Raw genomic sequence first — 19,227 nt, forward strand, 5'->3', positions numbered from 1 at the left:
TCTAATGTAGGGCTCGCCTTGCGATCACGTCCGGGTCACCATGTTATAGGGACCGAGGTTGGGTCCAATATAACAATGCATGAGTCGGCTAGAGAAAGAGCAGGGAACCTTTCCTGCTGATGCCAGAAGCAGAAGAGACTATATTTTGTTCTTCTTTTTTGTAACCTTGCAGCACCAGACACGAGGCGCATGCGCATGCCCATGCACCTGAGCGCGCCATAAATAAAAGGCGGCCGATGTAGATGATGCTGGCCGCTAGAACAGCTTTTGGCCATGTTCAGTTTCGCCCCCGATATGCTTCCATACTCGTAGAAGCGCCTCAGCACTTGAAGCAAACTTTATGGGTCTCTGATAAACATGGTCACGTGAGCGGCACACGCTGAAACCGTTATCGCCAATTTGCCCGGGAGCGGAAGGCCGAGCATTTTCGAGTCAGCACATTTAGATCGAATAAAGGGACGAAAATCATCGGGCTTAATGCGCATCCCTGTCGGAGGCCCCTACTTAGTCTTATCGTTTCCTTTGCCACTCCGTTGAAGACTAAGGTGCTCGACATGTCCCGGTATATTACAAATCGAAAGCTTCGGGTTCGAACCCATACGTGCGCAGTACCACAAAACGATACTCATGCCTCAGGATGTCAAAGGCGTGCTCTTGGTCCAATGACACGCACATACCTTCGTATGTTCAGTATAAGCTAAAAGATCGCGGGTTAGCGACAATGCACTGAAGAGGTTCCTGCCGACTACCGAATCTTCGGTTTGCTCACAGCTAATTACATCGGGCCAGTATTGCTTCAGCCTCTTCACTAATACTGCAGCGAATATCTCGTAATTCGAGTTCAGCACCGCGATCGGATGCCAAAAAGGAGGGTGGCGGCGACCTTTACCGTCTTTGGGAAGTAGAATGAGCCTGTCCTCTGCAAACGACTTCAGGAGCCCTATAGGTTTCAAAATTTTGTTGAGAGTTGCTACCAAATCTGGGCCTAACTCGCGCCAAAATTCTTTGTAGAATTCGGTTGGTAGATCATCGGGTCCGAGAGCCGACCCTACTTTCATCGCTCCTAGCACATAATGCACTTCTGCAAGTGTAGTGAGCATTAGGAGGTCTTGGCTAACAGAAATTAGTAATGCGGAACGTTCGGACAGAAAGTCTGTGACGTCCTTCCTAGTAAGCCTGGGTCATGTGTGCGGCTTTCTGAAAAACGGTTTGAGAAGAGGTTTGAAACGCCTCTTCTCAAAAGGGGTTTGAAACGCCTCGATGTCCGAGGCGTTTTCAGAGACAGAACAATCCGGTAGGCACACGGATGTCGCGAATCCACCTGTTTCGTCCTGTGCGTGCCGCGAACTCAGCAACACTGTCACTTCTGGTCCGTCTCGAAGTATCGTGTTCTGCTCGTACGAATTGCCTTTCTGAGTTGGTCTCAGCCACAGACGATTATCCATAGCCCACAGTGTTTCGCGAAATTCTCTTGTGGCTGCGGTCAAGGGTACACGAGTGTTTACTATCCTGATTCTTCTAGGCGTTTTATTTAGCTCGCATGCAAGCCTCACTTTGATATTCCGGCCTGCTTCTCTAGCCCAATGTTACCACATGGATTTTAAGTCGTCCCACTCCAGAGCGGGATGATTACTGTTTGCCAGTGTACTATAAATCTTTGCTCGAAAGATGACCTTGGCTTCTAGGTCCATCAGTCCTGCCCAATCTAACCCCCAGTGACGCTCGCCTTCAAAACGGGGGTCTGGTAGGCTCATATAAAGCATCATAGGGTAAAGATCTGAAATGTGGCCCGCGTCTGCCGGAAAGGAACCAACTGTGACCGCTGCTACGGCATGTATTAAATCCTCACTCAGGTAAAATTTATCTGGTCTCGTGGCGGATCTTCCTCAGTTCCAAATTGCAGAAAACGCGACCCCATTCATAAGCACCCGAGCGTCACATAGTTTAAAGTCATGAAGTACATAAAACACCTGACGCCCGTTGTCCACCGGCCTGCCTCGACCTGGGTCCTGTACGTCCCTCGCACTATCTATAAGACTAAGATGCGACCGTCGCAGTCAACCGTGTTGAACACCGCAGAAAAGAGGGCGGGATGCAGAATGACTACACCGACTACGCAGTTACGCCAAAATGCCAAGGAAAAAAGCTCGGGAATTTAAAGCGCTTCTGAAAATCCGTGATATCAGACGGCGAGAAAAAATCCATTTCCTGAAGGAACAACAAATCAACAAACTTTTCTCTGGCAAAGTGAATCATATCTCGATTGTCGGTTTTTCTAAAGCCTTGCACATTTAAGGTAAGTATATTAACTATGCCGAAACATAAAGAAAAGCTGGGTGAAAGTCAAAGCAAAGTTTATAACCCCGTCGGTAAACGACAGGAGAGAAAACGTCCGCTACGGGGCCGAGGTATCGGACCCAGACGGGCCCGCGGTGCGCGACTGCTTAGTCGTCGGCTGCTTACATGAAATCGCCGAGTCATCGGCACTCGAAAACGTTAAAGGAAGAGGTCGTTTCAAGTCCGGTTCGTCAACTAACATGTCATCGCTGAGTCCCAGAAGGTTGGAAACCTGGCTGACGGGGTTGCCTAGACTGGGCTCCCGGCATTGCGTAACGAGGGACTTGGGGCTCACTGGCGTCGGGCCCGCCTGCGAGCCAGGCGCTTCGGCGGAGGGCTGTCTTTTCCTAGTACCTAGGGTCCGCATCCTGTGTCCGCGTCCAGCGGGCCTGTGGGTTCATTTCGCGTCCGGGCCTTCGCCTGGCATAGCAGCCGCTTCCGAGTAGGAAGACGCCCGCGGCCTATTCTCATACTTAGTCCTTGGGACGTCTGTACTATCTGCATCACCTGATGAACCCTGGCTCACGCTGGACTGCGACGCAGAATCTGGGGTTGAAACGCTGTCCTCCGCTGTGAAACTTGGTGCTGAACCGTTGGGACCAGTACTGCCTTCTTCGGTGGGCATTGTCGCTTGTTGACTGTCGGAATTTCCAGGTTCGGTCTCCTCTGTCTCCTGCAACGGAGACGTAAACGCAGCACATGGTTCGTCAGAAGCCGCGCTGGCCTCTGCCCGTTCTGACGGCGCCGTTCCAGCCGCAAAAGTGTATGACCTCGGGCGCAGACAATCTGCTGTCGCATGTTCCTCTGCGCAGCGATGGCAAGCGGTGGAGCAATCAGTTGTTTCATGGCCGTACACTTCACACCTGGCGCCGCAGGGCGTGTTGCATTCCTTTCCGACGTTGGCTTCATGGGCACACCGGGAGCACACCTTGGTGACGCCCCTGTAGCCGCACATTATTCGGTGACCGTGTACTGTCATGAAGTTCGATACAGGCTTGAGAATATCAATGCGGACCATCCGCTGGCTGTTACCAACATGCTGTCTCCCATTAAATGGCTGCTCATGAATTTCCAGAACCTTGCCGTACGGGGAAAACACCACAGCTAAAACAAATTACTCCATCTCCCGCTAAAGGGAACCATGTGTGGATGCCAAGCAGTCGGGAGATGGTTAGCTTGAGCGGGAGATGCTTTCGCGGCAGCGGCCCGAGCGCTCATCGCGGCGCTACACAGGAGAGAGAATGAGACGCGCGCGCTCCGTCAGTTTCATACCGCGGAACTACCATGGCGTCCCCAGCGGAGTATGCAGCTGTCGCACCACCTGTCGTGCGCGCCGCTCCGGATTCATAGAGAAGAGAAAGGGGGGAGCGTAGGAGAAGAGAGAGAGGGTGAGGGGACGCGCATGCGCTGTGGAGGTGTGGCACGCGGGCGCCGCTTCGTACAGCAGTGGATTCCTAGAGGAGACAAAGGGGGGAACGTAGGAGAAGAGAGAGAGGGCGAGGGGACGCGCGTGCTTTGTGGGTGTGTGGGATGCTGCGGGAGGGAAGGACAAAGCCCCTGCCATAAGATGCTTCGCATCTAAAAAGCGTCCCTGACAAATAGGGGACATCTGAAGACTGTCACCGCTACAACTTGCGGGCCTACTTGGACTACTGGTACTGATTCTCCATAAATAACAAAGCTACCTCGTGCTAAGAGCTTGGCTGCAGCAGCCGATGAGGCGACCGCTATGCAGAACTTGGTTCGACCTTAATGCTGCAAGGACGTCAAGCTTTTCGGTCCTGTGGTCTCTTTAATGGCGTCAATCGGCTGCAGTGTTGGTGGGAAGAAAAAGCAGTGCGCCTTTGAACGCTATCCTCCCGATTCAGTCGACCAGCTAGGCCTGTTGCGGGCTCCGGAAGATGGCGCTGGCCGGGAGAACCATACTCAGCGAGAGAAGAGACACCAACTAATTGTGTGTACACATTCGTCAGGCGCGCACGCAGGTGTGCTGGAGTGCAGCCTATATCATCATTCTAGTAGACCCTCCGCTTAGCGCAACTGCGGTATTGAACTAATTCAATTTCTCAACGTAAAGTGCGTCACAAAATTTGTAAAGCACGGCATACACACAATCTGCAGACATGTTATGATCGGTTTGTAATTTGAACATACCGGAACACATATTTATTTTACGCGGAAACTCCAAATTAATCTATTCTGGAGACGAAACTGCTTCTTTGTCAAGGTGACGGGGTACACGCACAGACGCACAAAATTTGCCGGGGTAGCCACATCGAGCTTCGCTATAAAACACAATGACTCCGCCGTGTTGTCGTTTTTTCTTCCTTTTGTCCGTGTCTTGTTTGCAATGTTGCGATCCTTACGATGTATTCCAACCAGCTGGCCCAACTTGCCGTCTTGCTACAATCACTGACATTTCCGCAAATCAGGACACCATGCACACGGTACCCCTGAGGCGGACGCATCCACACCAGAAAACAAGAAAAAAGAGTGCACATGCCATACATCAATGGTCCACCACTCAGCATACAAAAAGAACACCGGTATTTCTGGAAACGTGGCATGAAATGGATTCGAGTGCTGCCGGGAAAGGGGCCAAACGTGCGTGGAACATGTCAATTTTTTGTGAGTGTGAGTTGCAGGCCTGCAGAGGTCTGGCCTAGAAATTTTTTGAGGACTTACAGATCGATACATGAAGAGGTCTAGACACATTGGTTATTTTTGGCGGAAATCTTATCCTAATGATATGCAATATTTTTTTTACAATCAATGAGAGCATTTCGGGGCTTGAATAAGAAAGTTAGGTCAGCTTTCGTGCATCTACAGTTCAGGTCGTCTAGACAGAGCGAGGACTGACAGGGAGGCTGTTCACGGGGGACCTGCGATGTGCAGAGACAAATTTCCTCTGGAGTCTGTCTTCTCAATTTTTGTTAGACCAACATGTACTGTTCCAAGCGACAATGGCATATTCCAGCAGAGGCCAGCATAGGGATGTGTACAGCTTAAGAAATACACCTGCATTTTCCGAACTCTCAAGAGATTCGACTTTCTGTTCCCAGGGTGCGCAGGCCGCGTTCAGTTATACATTCTATGTGCGGTGAGAACGTGCGCTTAGAATCAACAATGATTCCAAGGTTCATACCTTCGCACTCCCGACAAATCGTGGCTTGGCCCAGGTGGTAATGGAAACAAAACACATCTGGCTTGCGTGTATATGACATTACTTTCGGTTTTCGGCCGTTTACCACTGCCTAAACTAGCTTAGAACTAGTTTACCACTACGTTTGCACACACTAATCAACCACAGCGCATACGCCTCTGCTTCAATAGTGCAGTCACGAAGGCTGCGAATTTCTGCGAATATATTTATGTAATCCGCATAAATATTCAAACACGAGTGCTTGATGATTTGGGGTACATCATTTACACAGATAATCAGGGCAACACTTGACTTCAGCCAACCAAGAGAACAGGCTGTCTTCAGGAAGGGATATTCTACGATGGATCATATCCATATCATCAATCAGATAATCGAGAAATCTGTGAAGTACAATCAACCTCTCTGTATGGCTTTCATAGATTATGAAAAGGCATTTGATTCAGCCGAGATAGCAGCAGTCATAGAGGCATTGCGTAATCAAGGAGCACAGGAGGCATACGTGAATATATTAGCAAACATCTACAAGGATTCCGCAGCTACCTTGGTTCTCCACAATAAAGGTAGAAAGTTACCTATCAAGAAAGACGTCAGGCAAGGAGACAGAATCTCTCTAATGCTATTCACTGCATGCTTAGAAGTATTCAAGCTCTTAGACTGGGAAGACTTAGGGGTGAGGATCAACGGCGAATTTCTCAGCAACCTTCGGTTTGCAGATGAGATTGTCCTATTCAGCAACAATGGATACGAATTACAACAAATGATTGAGGACCTTAATCGTGAAAGTGTAAGAATTGGGTTGAAAATGAATATGCAGAAGACAAAGATAATGTTCAATAGCCTGACAAGGGAACAAGAATTCAGGATCACAAGAGCCTAATTCGGTCACGATTGGGCTATGGTGCCATAGTATATCACTCTGCCGCCCCGAGCGCGCTAAAATGCTAGATACTGTCCACCATCTAGGTATACGCCTGGCCACTGGTGCATTCAGAACAAGCCCCGTCGAAAGTTTATGCGTAGAATAAAAGCAGTGGTCGCTCCATCTCCAGAGGACATGCATCAGCTTCACTTATTTTCTCAAAGTTGACTCCAATTGGGAACATCCTTGTTCTGTAACCGTTACAGATTTGAAGTGTGCAACGTTTTTTTTTATAATCGACTCTTTATGAGGCATCCTTTCTGACTGCGTGTAAGAGAACTTAGCGAAGTAATGGATGTCCCACTTCTCGAATATCACCTGATGCCTCCAGCTGAGCTGTCACGGCCCTGGGAGTGGCAGATGATGAAATCTGATGTATCCATTGTATATGTCACAAACCACGCTCCCGATCTCGAAATCGTAACGCATTTCCGCGAACTTCAATCGAAGTACTCGTGCTTGGATTCTACACCGACGCGTCAAAGTCACCTGCTGGCGTATTTTATGCGCCTGTTGGCCCCTCTTTTTCTAAATCAGACGTATTGAACCCCCTAACAGGTATCTTCACAACAGAAGCATGTGCAGTACTGTCTGCGGTGAAACATATAAAGAAATTAAAACTAGAGAAAGCAATATTATTCACAGACTCGTTAAGTCTTGTAAAAGCATTAACGTCATTACAAAAGCGTAAAAAAGGCTGTTTTTCTTGAGCTTTAGTCACTCTTCCACAACAATAATTTATCTCATAGACATGTAATAATATGCTGGGTTGCTGGCCATTCAGGAATCGAGGGTAATGTGCTTGCCGACGAAGTCGCCAAATCAATAGCATCGCAAGGTACCATTCTTTCCGCTGCAGCCCCTGCCACAGATCTGAAGTCTTTCCTACGAAAGTAACTGCGAAGGCACTGGCAGCGCTTGTCGCATCCCCTTTTCAGAGGATGCCACTGTGATAGCAGTTAGAGCACTGCACGGGCCCGGGCCGGCCCGCGGGCCGGGCCGGGCCGTCCGAAGCGTTTGTCGGCGGGCTCGAGCCGGGCCCGGGCTTAAAGCCGCGTTAAAGCCCGGGCCCGGGCCGGGCTCGGGCTTGAGGCCGCGGGCCCGGGCCGGGCTCGGGCTTGAAGCCACGGGCCCGGGCCAGACTCGGGCCCGCTCATTGAAGGGCCTAATTAGGCCTTCGAACACACGCGACCGTTATGCATTGCATGTTTCAATGCATTCTGTGCCAAGCTGAAGTGACAAGTGCAAGATGACTGTCATCATCATCATCATCAGCCTATATTTATGTCCACTGCAAGACGAAGGCCTCTCCCTGCGATCTCCAATTAACCCTGTCTTGCGCTAGCTGATTCCAATTTGCGCCTGCGAATTTCCTAACTTCATCACCCCACCTAGTTTTCTGCCGTCCTGGACTGCGCTTCCCTTCTCTTGGTATCCATTCTGTAGCTCTAATGGTCCATTGGTTATCCATCCTACGCATTACATGGCCTGCCCAGCTCCATTTTTTCCGCTTAATGTCCACTAGAATATCGGTTATCCCCATTTGTTCTCAGATCCACACCCATCTCTTGACTGTGTATCTTATCAGATGACTAGATCTTATCAAAGAAAATAGTAAAACAGATGGAGTTCTCATTTTTAACAGCGGATGTGCTTCAGTCGGGTCTAATAGGGAGTTTTAGAATAGGGGCCCCAAACGCTTTGGGGCCCCAAAGAAATAGCGTCGACACCAATGCGCATGCGCGAGACGCTAACGCATGCGTTTGGGTTTTGCGTTGGGCACGCTATTTCACCGATTTAGCGGGAGCCCCAAAAGCTTTGCGTCAACAAACATGGCGGCACCCATCGAAGCGACGGCTCTCCGAGTACCAAACTCGGCTTGATTCTTGGTAACGCGTGAAGTTCGTAAGCTAGGAGAAGTGACTGCGGTTATCGCTTTCTCTCAAATAGCGTGTGTAATGAAGATTGATTCATTAGACGCCGCTGATTCCGAATTCGATTGTCGATTTCATCGCTCTTAGGCCTAACGTGGATTAGCTTGGCTGGTGAAGGCACGTCAAGTTGGTTAATCAAAATTAGGCGCAACAAATCGCTTGCTGCTAATAGAATAACCTCTCAATTGTAATTAAACGCAAAACCACGAAAGTCAAAATTACTCTTCCTATCATAAAATGGTATAGTTTATTTTAATATTTATAATAGTTTTTCTTTGACACCGTAGTGGCGCTGCAAGCGCAAGACGCTATTCGCAAACGCGAAGCCCTATTCTAAAACTCTTCACTCTTGCATGCCCCAACGCTATAACACCCGCAAAGCTCTTTGGGGCCCCAAACTTTTGGGGCTCCTATTCTAAAACTCTCTAATGTGTCCGCTGAATTCAAAAATGTCGGCCGATCCTGGCAGCAGTGCAGAAAGGGTCCAAGCGCAATAGCACATACACCTGTGAACTAGCGAAGCTGAGCCTGGTTAAGTCTAGCTAAGAATGGTGGGGACTAATTGCATGCATATCGATAGGAAATTGATAGCCAATCAATAGCTAGTTGATAATCGATCAATAATCAATAAATTCCCGAAAATGCTTCGGCTGACTTTAGCCTAGCCCAAATACGTGGCCAATACCTTACGATAGCCAATCGACAGCCAATCAATAGCTAATCGATAATTGATCAATAATCAATAAATTCGGATAAGTTGGTTGTGCTTAACGTATCCCAAATACGTGGCCAATATCTTGCAATAGACAATCGATAGCCAATCAATAGCTAATCGATAATCAATCAATAATAAATCAACTCCGGGAAATGCTGGGGATGACTTGATAGTGCTTAGCCTAGCCCAGAAGTCAGGACTAGCTAGGTGCCCATCTTCTCTGCTGTCTCTTTAGCATTGCGCCGCCAGTGCAAGCTACGCTAATTTTTTTTCTTTTCCGCAAGAACGAACATTGTTTCCGCGTAAGGAAAAATTAATTATACAAAGAACCACTCCTGAAACCATTTCCATGTTACCGCTTTTGCGATCGCACTATTACCAGTTTTAATACTATGGCATTATTTTAGCGCTAAGGCCAGTTACTTTTGTGCTTCAATGCATAAAACAGCGTTTTCCTCAAAAGGTTACTGGAACGCCCATGCATTTCGTCGGACACTTTGAAAGTTAGTATATCGAAACTGGTTCAGTCCTGAGAATTCGTTCGAAGTGGATACGCCTTGCGAACTCAGCGGCTATAATTCGTAGATTGAAAGATGTGCCGTAAAATAATTAATTAAAAAGTTAATTCACGTAATTATGTTAAATATTCAATTAGGCCATCAATGTCAGAATTAGCTTGGAACTATATACAACAATTAGCATCCTTAGAGCGTCGTCGCATTAATGCGAACACAAGAAATCCTGAGATATGGTCCATTCCATACTTCAGAACACTCTATAAGCTTCAGTCATTAATACATTACCTACCATTCACTTTGAACACATACGAAAATGGCGGTAATTTCAGTAAGAAAGAACTCAGCTGACATTTTGGTCGCTTGTAGTGTATCTGATGTGATTATTATTCTGCCTTTGTGTATGGTTCTGAGTGTATAATGTAAATCCTGTTTCGTTTTCTTAGCAAATGTTGATCTTGTAAAATTCAGTCTCATGCTATGTTGTATAGGTGGTGTTGCTTTGTTTTGTATAGCTAGTATTGTTATTGTAGTGTTGTTTAAAATGCATTCTGTTAAAAGTTTCTCCAATTATGTTAACTCGCCGTGACGCAAATATTCTTTGTCTTTCCGTTCATAGCTATTTCGTCTATGAGGAATTCCAGCGAGAGCTGGAAATATCTGTGAATTATTGTGCATGTGTGCACACTGTTTGCTGTACTATTGCCTTGCCTGGTCTTTTGGGTCACGTCAAGCTACATCATCATCATCAGCCTATTCATGTCCACTGCAGGACGAAGGCCTCTCCCTGTGATCTCCACTTACACCTGTCTTCCGCTAGCTCTTTTATACTTGCGCCTGCAAATTTCCTAACTTCATCATCCCATCTGGTTTTCTGCCGACCTCGACTGCGCTTTCCTTCTCTAGGTATCCATTCTGTAACCCTAATTGTCCACCGGTTATCCATCCTACGCACTACATGGCGTGCCCAGCTACATATGTAGCTTTTAGTCCAAAATGACCGTCCAGCATGTAAACTGGACAATAAATTGATTTGATTCGATTGATTTCGTCCGACACTTTGAAAATTATTATTTCGAAACTGGTTTAGTCCTGAGAATTCGTTCCAGGTGGATATGCCTTGCGAACTCGGCGGCTATAATTCGTAGATTGAAAGATGTGCCATAAAATAATTAATTAAAACGTTAATTAGCATAATAATGTTAATTCTTCAATTAGGCGTTTTGATTTCTCGTGGAAATAATGGCCACCTCATCGAGTAGTTTAGATCAAGGATTATAATTGCGCTATCTGCCACAGGCAATCTTTAAAAATTTGGTTAAGCTAAAATGAAACGCCCTGTATATTTGCATGCTAAATGACATCATAGAACTATATCGTACAAATCAAGGTAAGTGCATGCGCACCACCAGAAAAATAGTAGCACAGGCAATGGGCCGGATTACTGATGTTCCCGTGGGAGAAACAAAGATTTCGGCCTTTTATTGCTTATATACTGCAGCTTATTAAACCTATAGAAGGTGAGGCTGACAGATAGCACAATCTGTAAGTAAAAAAAAAAGTTGCAGTGGCTTAGCTCGGCTATGCCAGGATATACGTAGCGTTAGCAAAGGTTCAGCTGATTATTCTTAGCTTTCCTGGTTGCCTAGATTGTCAAGGATTAGCTTGATTGTCATGCTTACTGCTGCTCCAATGACACACACGCGGTATACGTATTATGTGGCACATGTATTAATTCCTCCTACGCTCAACCGCTAATTGCCAGGCAACTACTTCGGGATCCGATGAGTCAAGCTTCTCCGTTCTTCTGCGCTGTTGAGCAGCATTTGCGCTCTCCTTCTCCATGGCTATACCACACTGGCAAACGCCAGTCAGAAGCGCAGCGGCTCCAGCGCAGTGTCAGACGACGACTGCACAGCGAGCGAACGCGCGCCGGCGCCAGTGCGTCTACCACGGCTACGACGTCACTCCTCTGGAATGCGCAGACCGGCGACGGTGAGTCGCGCGCGGCGGCGGCGGAGTGCGCGAGAGGTGCCGGCTCCGGTGGCTCCGGTGATGCGCAATCCGTGTGACATCACTGATCTTTGCGCATGCGCAGCACGGCTCTTGATGTGCCACGCGAAACGGGCTTGGCTAGGCCAGTGTAGCTAACGCTACAAAAAGATTTTTTTTTATTACAGGTCGGGCGTGGTCATGCACACGCGGGCCCTAGCTAAGCTTAGTAATGAACGCCCGGGCCCGGGTCGGGCCCAGGCTTGGAACCACGGGCCCGGGCAGGGCCCGGGCTAGTGTCGGTCATGTACGCCCGGGCCCGGGCCGGGCTCGGGCTTTGTATTACGGGCCCGGGCTGGGCTCGGGCCTCGTAAAGCGGGCCCGGGCCTGGCTCGGGCCGAAAAATCAGGCCCGTGCAGTGCTCTAATAGCAGTTAAGTATAGCACATGCCTCCAGGCCCTTGTGGTTCAAGGGTTCTGTTTAGGCAGTACAGCTTCTTGCCAATTATTGCATCTTATATATTTTGTATATCTTATCATTCTTTTGCAATGCCTTCTTCATGTTCAAGTGATTGCCTTAATCTTATTACATGTACAATTTACGTACTTTACAGCGACTATTTTAGGCCCCCTTACAGCCACGCCATATCCGCCACTCGTAATTCATTGTTCCAATTCGAACTCATCAACACTGGCATGGAGCTCTTTGGCCATACTTGGCCCTTGCGCCACAAAACACTACATTCATCATCATCAAGTTATTCCATTGTATTCCACGTACGTTAAAATCTCCAAGTGCTATATAGTTATGCTCAGGGTGGTAAGTGTTGATATTCTCAATTGACTATGGACGCTCATAGAATAAAGTTTTATTCTTTGAGGGCGATACTTAAACAGCGCCTAATAGTATGCGCTCTCTCGCGCCGCAGGACAGAACTACCCATCGAGATTCGGGCTAGGATTCCAAATGCGCGGGCCGCACGCACCCACGTCTACAACGAACAGCGATCAGGACTCCTTTTCCGATGTTTTTACCACCATTGCCGTCAGTATGGCTGAGGTAGACAATATAGTTATGAGGAAAATCATCTGATGACTATATATCGGAAGCAAACTACGTCTCTGACAAAAGAAATATAGAAACGAGTGACAAGAAATGGCAAAGTTATTCGCTTTTTTTTTCTCAGACCGCGAATATTTTTACAGTATAGGCTCCGTACAGTCGAGTTTGCGGCTGCTTTGGCGCCATCTGGCGCAGCGACGCAACAGTGTTGGGAAGTGGGCGCCGCAGCTCGGCCGGCTCGACGAGTGTTCTTTCCCGCGCGCTACATTTAGTCTCGGCCACGGTTGAAGCCGTTTTGCTTTGTTCACCAGCCTCCTTATTTTTTTATACGTCTTGCGACGGTGCAATGACATGCGCTTCATCGGCAAGCGTCGGAGGTGAAAAAAAGAAAGGCAAGTGGAACCAGTGATACTGCTGCGTAAAGGGCTGTCACAACCACGAAGGCCAGCCGGGGACAAAGCTGTACAGGTTTCCTGGCAAGTCTTATGAGATCGAACGGCGAAAGAAATGGGCCGCAGCTGTGAGGAGAGTAAAGTAAGTCAGCTTTTTTTATATTTGTGACAAGGTTTTGTTCTGTAAAGCGTGCTACACATGTGCGTTTCACAGCTCGTTGTGCGACGCCAGCGGCCATGGCCAGCTGCTGAACATTTAAAAGAAATTTGTCACGACTTTGCTGATTTGACGACTGCTTGCCGTTGTCTTAGCATTCGGTATGATCAGCATAGCACTGGCATGTGCGATGAGCAATATTTTATGCCAAGGAAGCCTATTTTGTGCTGGCGAGCACTAACTCGACGATCCTCGTTTCGGCCGCTGGCGCTTGAGAGGCGCGGTTTCGCATGGTACGATTTTTCTTGTGATATACATTTACGATGTATCATTGTAAAAGCAAAGCGCGTATGCAAGGAAAGGAATTCGCATGCGATATCGTATCTCGTGAAAGGGGCCTAATGAGCCTCGATCATTGTACATGATGAAGAACGAACATTCGTGTCATGTAAATTAAGATCGCATAGTTAATAAATCTCGTTTATCAGCGCAGCAGGTGGCTCCGACTGGGTCCCAAACGAGTCAACGAGGATAGCATGGTCACTGCCGCACGATCCAACAATCCGAATCGTTTAGCTCACTCGACATGACTGTGCTGACGACAGCCTACGAGTGAGCGTGTAGCTGCACGCGGTCCAGATCGAGCTGTATGACAATCTAAAGTAACAGTGTGACAGGGGCATCAAATGATAGGCCGCGGCGTACAACGCGTCGGAGCGAAATGAGGCATGCATTGCCAACAGTGAGGCGTCGATTAAAAATCGGTTTCCGGGTGTCACGTTTTCAGGGTGCCAGTTTAGTGACTTCAATTTTAGTATTACAGTAAGCTTTACTCACGTGAAGGATGACGTCGTATACTTGCTTTCCCTGTTGCGAATGGCACTTCGTTTGAACGTCCACGCCGTCTTTCACACAAGCAACATGCGAAGCAGCGTAGAGCTTGTCTCCGCTGGTTAACGCTGCACCGTGAAAGTAATCGTCTATTCCTTTAATAGGCCTGAACCCCGCAAAAACTATTTGTGCCATGACAGAGGGCCACGCTTGTACTTTCACGTACACACACGCACAAAAAAAGAAAGCGGATCGCGGATATACGTGCGGCTTTCGGAGGCGTGTATACGTAGTTCCGAAATCTCGCTGTCTTCCCCCCTTCCCAGGTTCGCGCCGCCCGCCACATGCGACGCTGAGCATCGCGCCACCGCTGCTGCGCAGCAGCGCCGCCTGTTCACTGTACGGAGCCTATGATTAATATTTTTATTTATGATCATAATTGGTAAAGCTTTCTAGCTCGCTTGCGTGAAGCCACTGTCGTGGAGGGGTCCTTCAAATGTTTATAAAAAACAGTTTTTAGCCACACGGAGGTATCCTGCAGGCGCAAGATTCAGCGGTGCAGAAGTAGAATTAGGCAGACGAATTATGCTTCGCCTCGAGTCGTTTGCCGGCAATGGGTGGCGCTCCGACGTTTGAGAGGAGCGCAGTCAATTCAACATGCAAGGTTTCAGGAGACAGTCTGGACAAAAAAGTGGTTATCGGTCGCGGGCCGATTTTAACCACCGATATTCCCTTTTCCTGTGCAGCTGCAAGGCAGGCAGGACGAAGTTCTCTCCGTGTTGCCTTAGAGAGCTGGTCAACGGCGGCAGCCCTCGGCGAAGCAGTTCGGGCGGTCGCAGCATGCGTTTACTTCGACGGATGGACCGGCCGTAAAACACGAGAAATTGGAGAAGTAGGCGAAGGCAGCTTGCGCTCAGTGACAGCACTTTGACCCGATTGTGACGATGTTTATTGATTGTGGACAGAGAGAGGCTAACGCAGCGGTCAAGTAGCAGCAAGAGTCCCAGTACGAGCGGAGAACCCCGTGCCTAGCGCTGGTGATGATGGCTGGCCAGCCTTTGTCGTATTCACTAAAGAACAATTAACTCGTAGTCGATAATGTTACACGACTTCTCAAAATCCACGAAAGACAACAAACACTATATTATTTTGTCAATTTCAGTGCAAAGGATGCCGTTCAAATCTTCGAGCAAGCTTATTGTGCAAAGTCCGCTGTGAAAACTATAGTAGGGTGGACGTAGGAGGTTATGTGTATTAAAGAATGTACTCATGTTTTTGTGTAAACTGTTCTGAATGCTACACGCTGTGCAGGAGAGAATTACATTCCATGTTGAAAACCATTCCTTAGAATTTCATTGTCCCGTCTGATTGAAGTGTTTTAAGGTTATATGGTTATCTAACTTTAATTCACTCTTGACAGAAGAAATCGTGCTAAAAGATTTTTTGATACCATCAATACGAAGTTCTGTACACCCCATCATATTCTTGTAGACTGAAACAAAGGCATATCACTGCTTTCTACTTGATATGAAAAACGAATTCGCAGATACTATGTGACAGCCTACTTTCATAAACTGGCACCACGAGTCTTTTTTTTACCAACCCCAAACATAAGCTAAAAAACCGGTTGCGGATGATGGATTGAATACAGTAATAACAACTCTGTTTCAATTATTTAAATTGCAAGACGTTACAGAATCAATTACTTTGCTGCACGGAGCACTTATTAGTGATGTAGAACTATCGATGGAGCTATCGATACTATCGATAGTTGAGTCACCATCAAACTATAGATGTAAGAGAACTATCGATAGTGCTTTTGACAGTAATTTCGATAGTACCATCAATTTTACTTGCAATGGTACTATAGATAGTATAAAATCAACCGCGCGAACTCACTGCAGCATAAACCTGGTTCCCCGAGTGCGTGGTATATGGTGGTGGTAGTAACTATGACAGGACTCTTTGTTATTGCAGTCTACGCGTCACCGAACTCTGCAGATGTACCCTACGTATAGTTGCTGGATAAAGTGTTAGTGTCGCAAATGTCCTTGTTGTGCTGGCAGAAGCAACCCGAGACGCACCGTTTGGCGCCCCTGCTTCTGAGCTGAACTTGAGTGGAATTATTACACGTATGCTTGCAGGGTTTCCAGGCCAGTGCTTCAACTGAATCGAAGCTGCACAGACATAAAAGCAAACAACGAGCATGCCCCGAAAACCGAAGTTGGCAAAAAACTTCGTCGAGAGTACATTTCCTCCTTGCATAAAAGAATGGACACTTATGAAGGAATACAGTTAACATATCTTGCAACACTGCTGGACCCACGTCTAAAGGAGTGAGCGTTTTCGATCAGGAGAAACGCTGACCGTACCAGTGCTTGTTTGATTGGTAAACTGAGCCGGCAAATGTCGGAAAGCCCAGCTGGTCCTGCAATTTAACCATCTGGGCAGCAGGCGGTTCCAAGCGAAGCTACAGCAGGAAGCCGAATTCTGCGGTTCCTTAAGAGACAGCAACAGGAACCCACAACCACAACCTCGAACGCAGAGCTAATGGTTCTCCAGTACCTGAAGTTACATCCACAGGAAAGGAAGAGTAACCCTTTAGAATTCTGGAACTATCGGCAATGCTCCACAACGCCGCTCTCTGAAGTGGGTAGGAAGTACTTGTGCATTCCAGCAACGTTGGTACTCACAATTGTATTCTCAGCGTTTGGACAGATCAGTTCAGATAGGAGGATCAGGCTGAAGGGCAAGAAAGTCGACATGCTTGTGTTCCTTCACCAGAATACTTGGCTGACACATGATAATGAAGTTGAACTGCTCAGATGTAGCGGAAAGGAAGCCGTTGCATGTGGCGGAACTGCTCGGCTTCAAATCTAGGTTGCCATTTTGTGATTTAAAAGTAAAATTATCAAGAATTAAGTTTATTGGTAAGATATAACTGGCTACTTTTGAGTATGAGTTTATTTTATTTACCCTGCCTAAAATTGCTCATAAATTAAGCGAATTGAGTATTGCTGATAGTAGGCTATCGCAAATGTTTCGGCAATATTGCCGGCCAACAACAGCATAATTTGTCAAAGCACTATCGATAATACTATTGATTGTCTGTTTACACTATCGACAGTTTAAAGAAAAAAAACTATCTATGCTATCGATAGTCAATTAACCGATAGTTTTGCATCACTAGCACTTGTGCTGCGTTATTGCGCTACTCTATGTTTGGCATTATTCCTAGAGTTCTATTTGCTTCAGGTAGTACATATGTAATCAGGTTTTCCTTATTACATCCACAACATGGGTTTATAGGCTGACGTCATGTGCCTTGTCTTACCATGTGTTCATCAATATTTCAACGTAACTTACATACACCCTTCCATATGCTCACGAACTCTTGTTTCAACGTGAATGCTGCACGTACGTTATAGGAAGCACACAAGCGGTCGGCACGGCTTTGAAGATTTTCGAGAGCATGCGATAAGTTACCTGTGGCTGGATCCCAGACATAACTGGCATATTTGAATCTTCACCCCACCAGGGATTTATAATGTAAAACGCTTCCCATGTAGAGTGGCGGAGTGAAAATTTTATTGCATGAATCAAACTTGCGGATGGCATTCCTAATTTCAAACTCGACATATGTATTCCAAGAGAGGTCGTGCGTGACGTGTATATCGAGGTATTTATAATATTGCCACACCTTGCAACATGTGGGACATAATTAGAAAGCCGAAGACGCGCGCTAGTCCACGCGCCATGCGCCGGCACCTGCTTTGATGGGCGCCAGCGAAGAGGCAGACGAAGTTACTCCGATCCACGCACGGGGGCCTGAGCTTTTGCGTTTGTTCAGCTGGCGGTCAGAGACTCGACGCTCAACGCCTCAACGCTTCAGGTCGTCTGTTCTTTCGGTGCGAGGTTGAGTACCCCGAGTGCATGCTGCACTTCGTCACGCACGATGTCAGCGATGCAGTTGACCGTAGGCTGCTGCGCCCGGTGTAGCTGTTGCAGCTCGTCGCGGACTACCAATCGTATTAGCTCGCGGAGCACTTCAATGTCACTCGCGAAAGCTCCCAGACCGATGGTTATCGAAGCAGCATTCACTTGCCGGTCATACTGGTTCGACCGCTGCTGCAGCGCCTTTTCCACAGCAACGGCTTCTGCGCGGAACTCGGTAACCGTCCTCGGCGGGTTACGAACAAGCCCACCGAAGAGCTGTTCTTTGACACCCCGCATCAAATGCCGGAGCTTCTTGTCTTCCGGCATGCTAGGGTCGGCTCGCCTGAAGAGACGTGTCATGTCTTCAACGTACATCAGAACACTTTCATTGGGCTTCTGAGCACGCGATTGGAGGGACCGTTCTGCTCGCTCTCGGCGATCGGGGCTCGAGTACGTGTCCAAGAGCCGCCGACGTAACTCACGCCAAGATGTCAGGGCCTCTTCGCGGTTCTGGCACCAGGTGCGAGCAGCGTCCTCGAGGCTGAAATACGCATTCTTTAATTTCGCTCGGTCGTCCCACTCGTTGCAATCTGCTACTCGTTCAAAGTCGTCCAGCCAGTCTTCCACGTCTTCATAAAGGTCGCCGTGGAAGGAACGTGGCACTCGCGACCTCTGCAACGTTAAATGAGTTGGTACTGTCGCCGTACCTTCCACCGCAGCCATTGTGCTCCTGGTTGACGGCACAATCTCAGGGGCAGTCCCCAAATTCTCCGGCTGGCACGGTGCACTGGTGTAAGCTCCGGTATGGCGCTGATGTTCTTGCTGCTAGGAGGGGTCTGTTGCATAGGTCGAGGGCTACCCCACACCTCCACCAGAAATGTCACGTTCTAGGAGAACAGACGACCTGAAGCGTTGAGGCGCTGAGCGTCGAGTCTCTGACCGCCAGCTGAACAAACGCAAAAACTCAGGCCCCCGCGCGTGGATCGGAGTAACTTCGTCTACGTGACAATATGAAACAGCTGCCACAGTTGTGTCGCTGAGGGTGTAAGTGGGAGGCTTACCTAAAATAGGAAGGGCGATACCCTCAACCATTTATCAGACCAAGATGATAGCTCATTTGTGTAAATTTTCCAAGTAAAAACGTCGTGAAATTCCTTCATTAGCCGATCTAAAACGCAATCATAAGGGAATAGTTTAATATAATATTGAACGCAATAACAAAAATGTCGCAGTGTCGCCTGAAAGGTAAAGCATCAATAGCGATAGCAAATGAG

Source organism: Dermacentor silvarum, chromosome 5 (assembly GCF_013339745.2).
Source record: "Dermacentor silvarum isolate Dsil-2018 chromosome 5, BIME_Dsil_1.4, whole genome shotgun sequence".
In the NCBI taxonomy this organism is placed as follows: Eukaryota; Metazoa; Arthropoda; class Arachnida; order Ixodida; family Ixodidae; genus Dermacentor; species Dermacentor silvarum.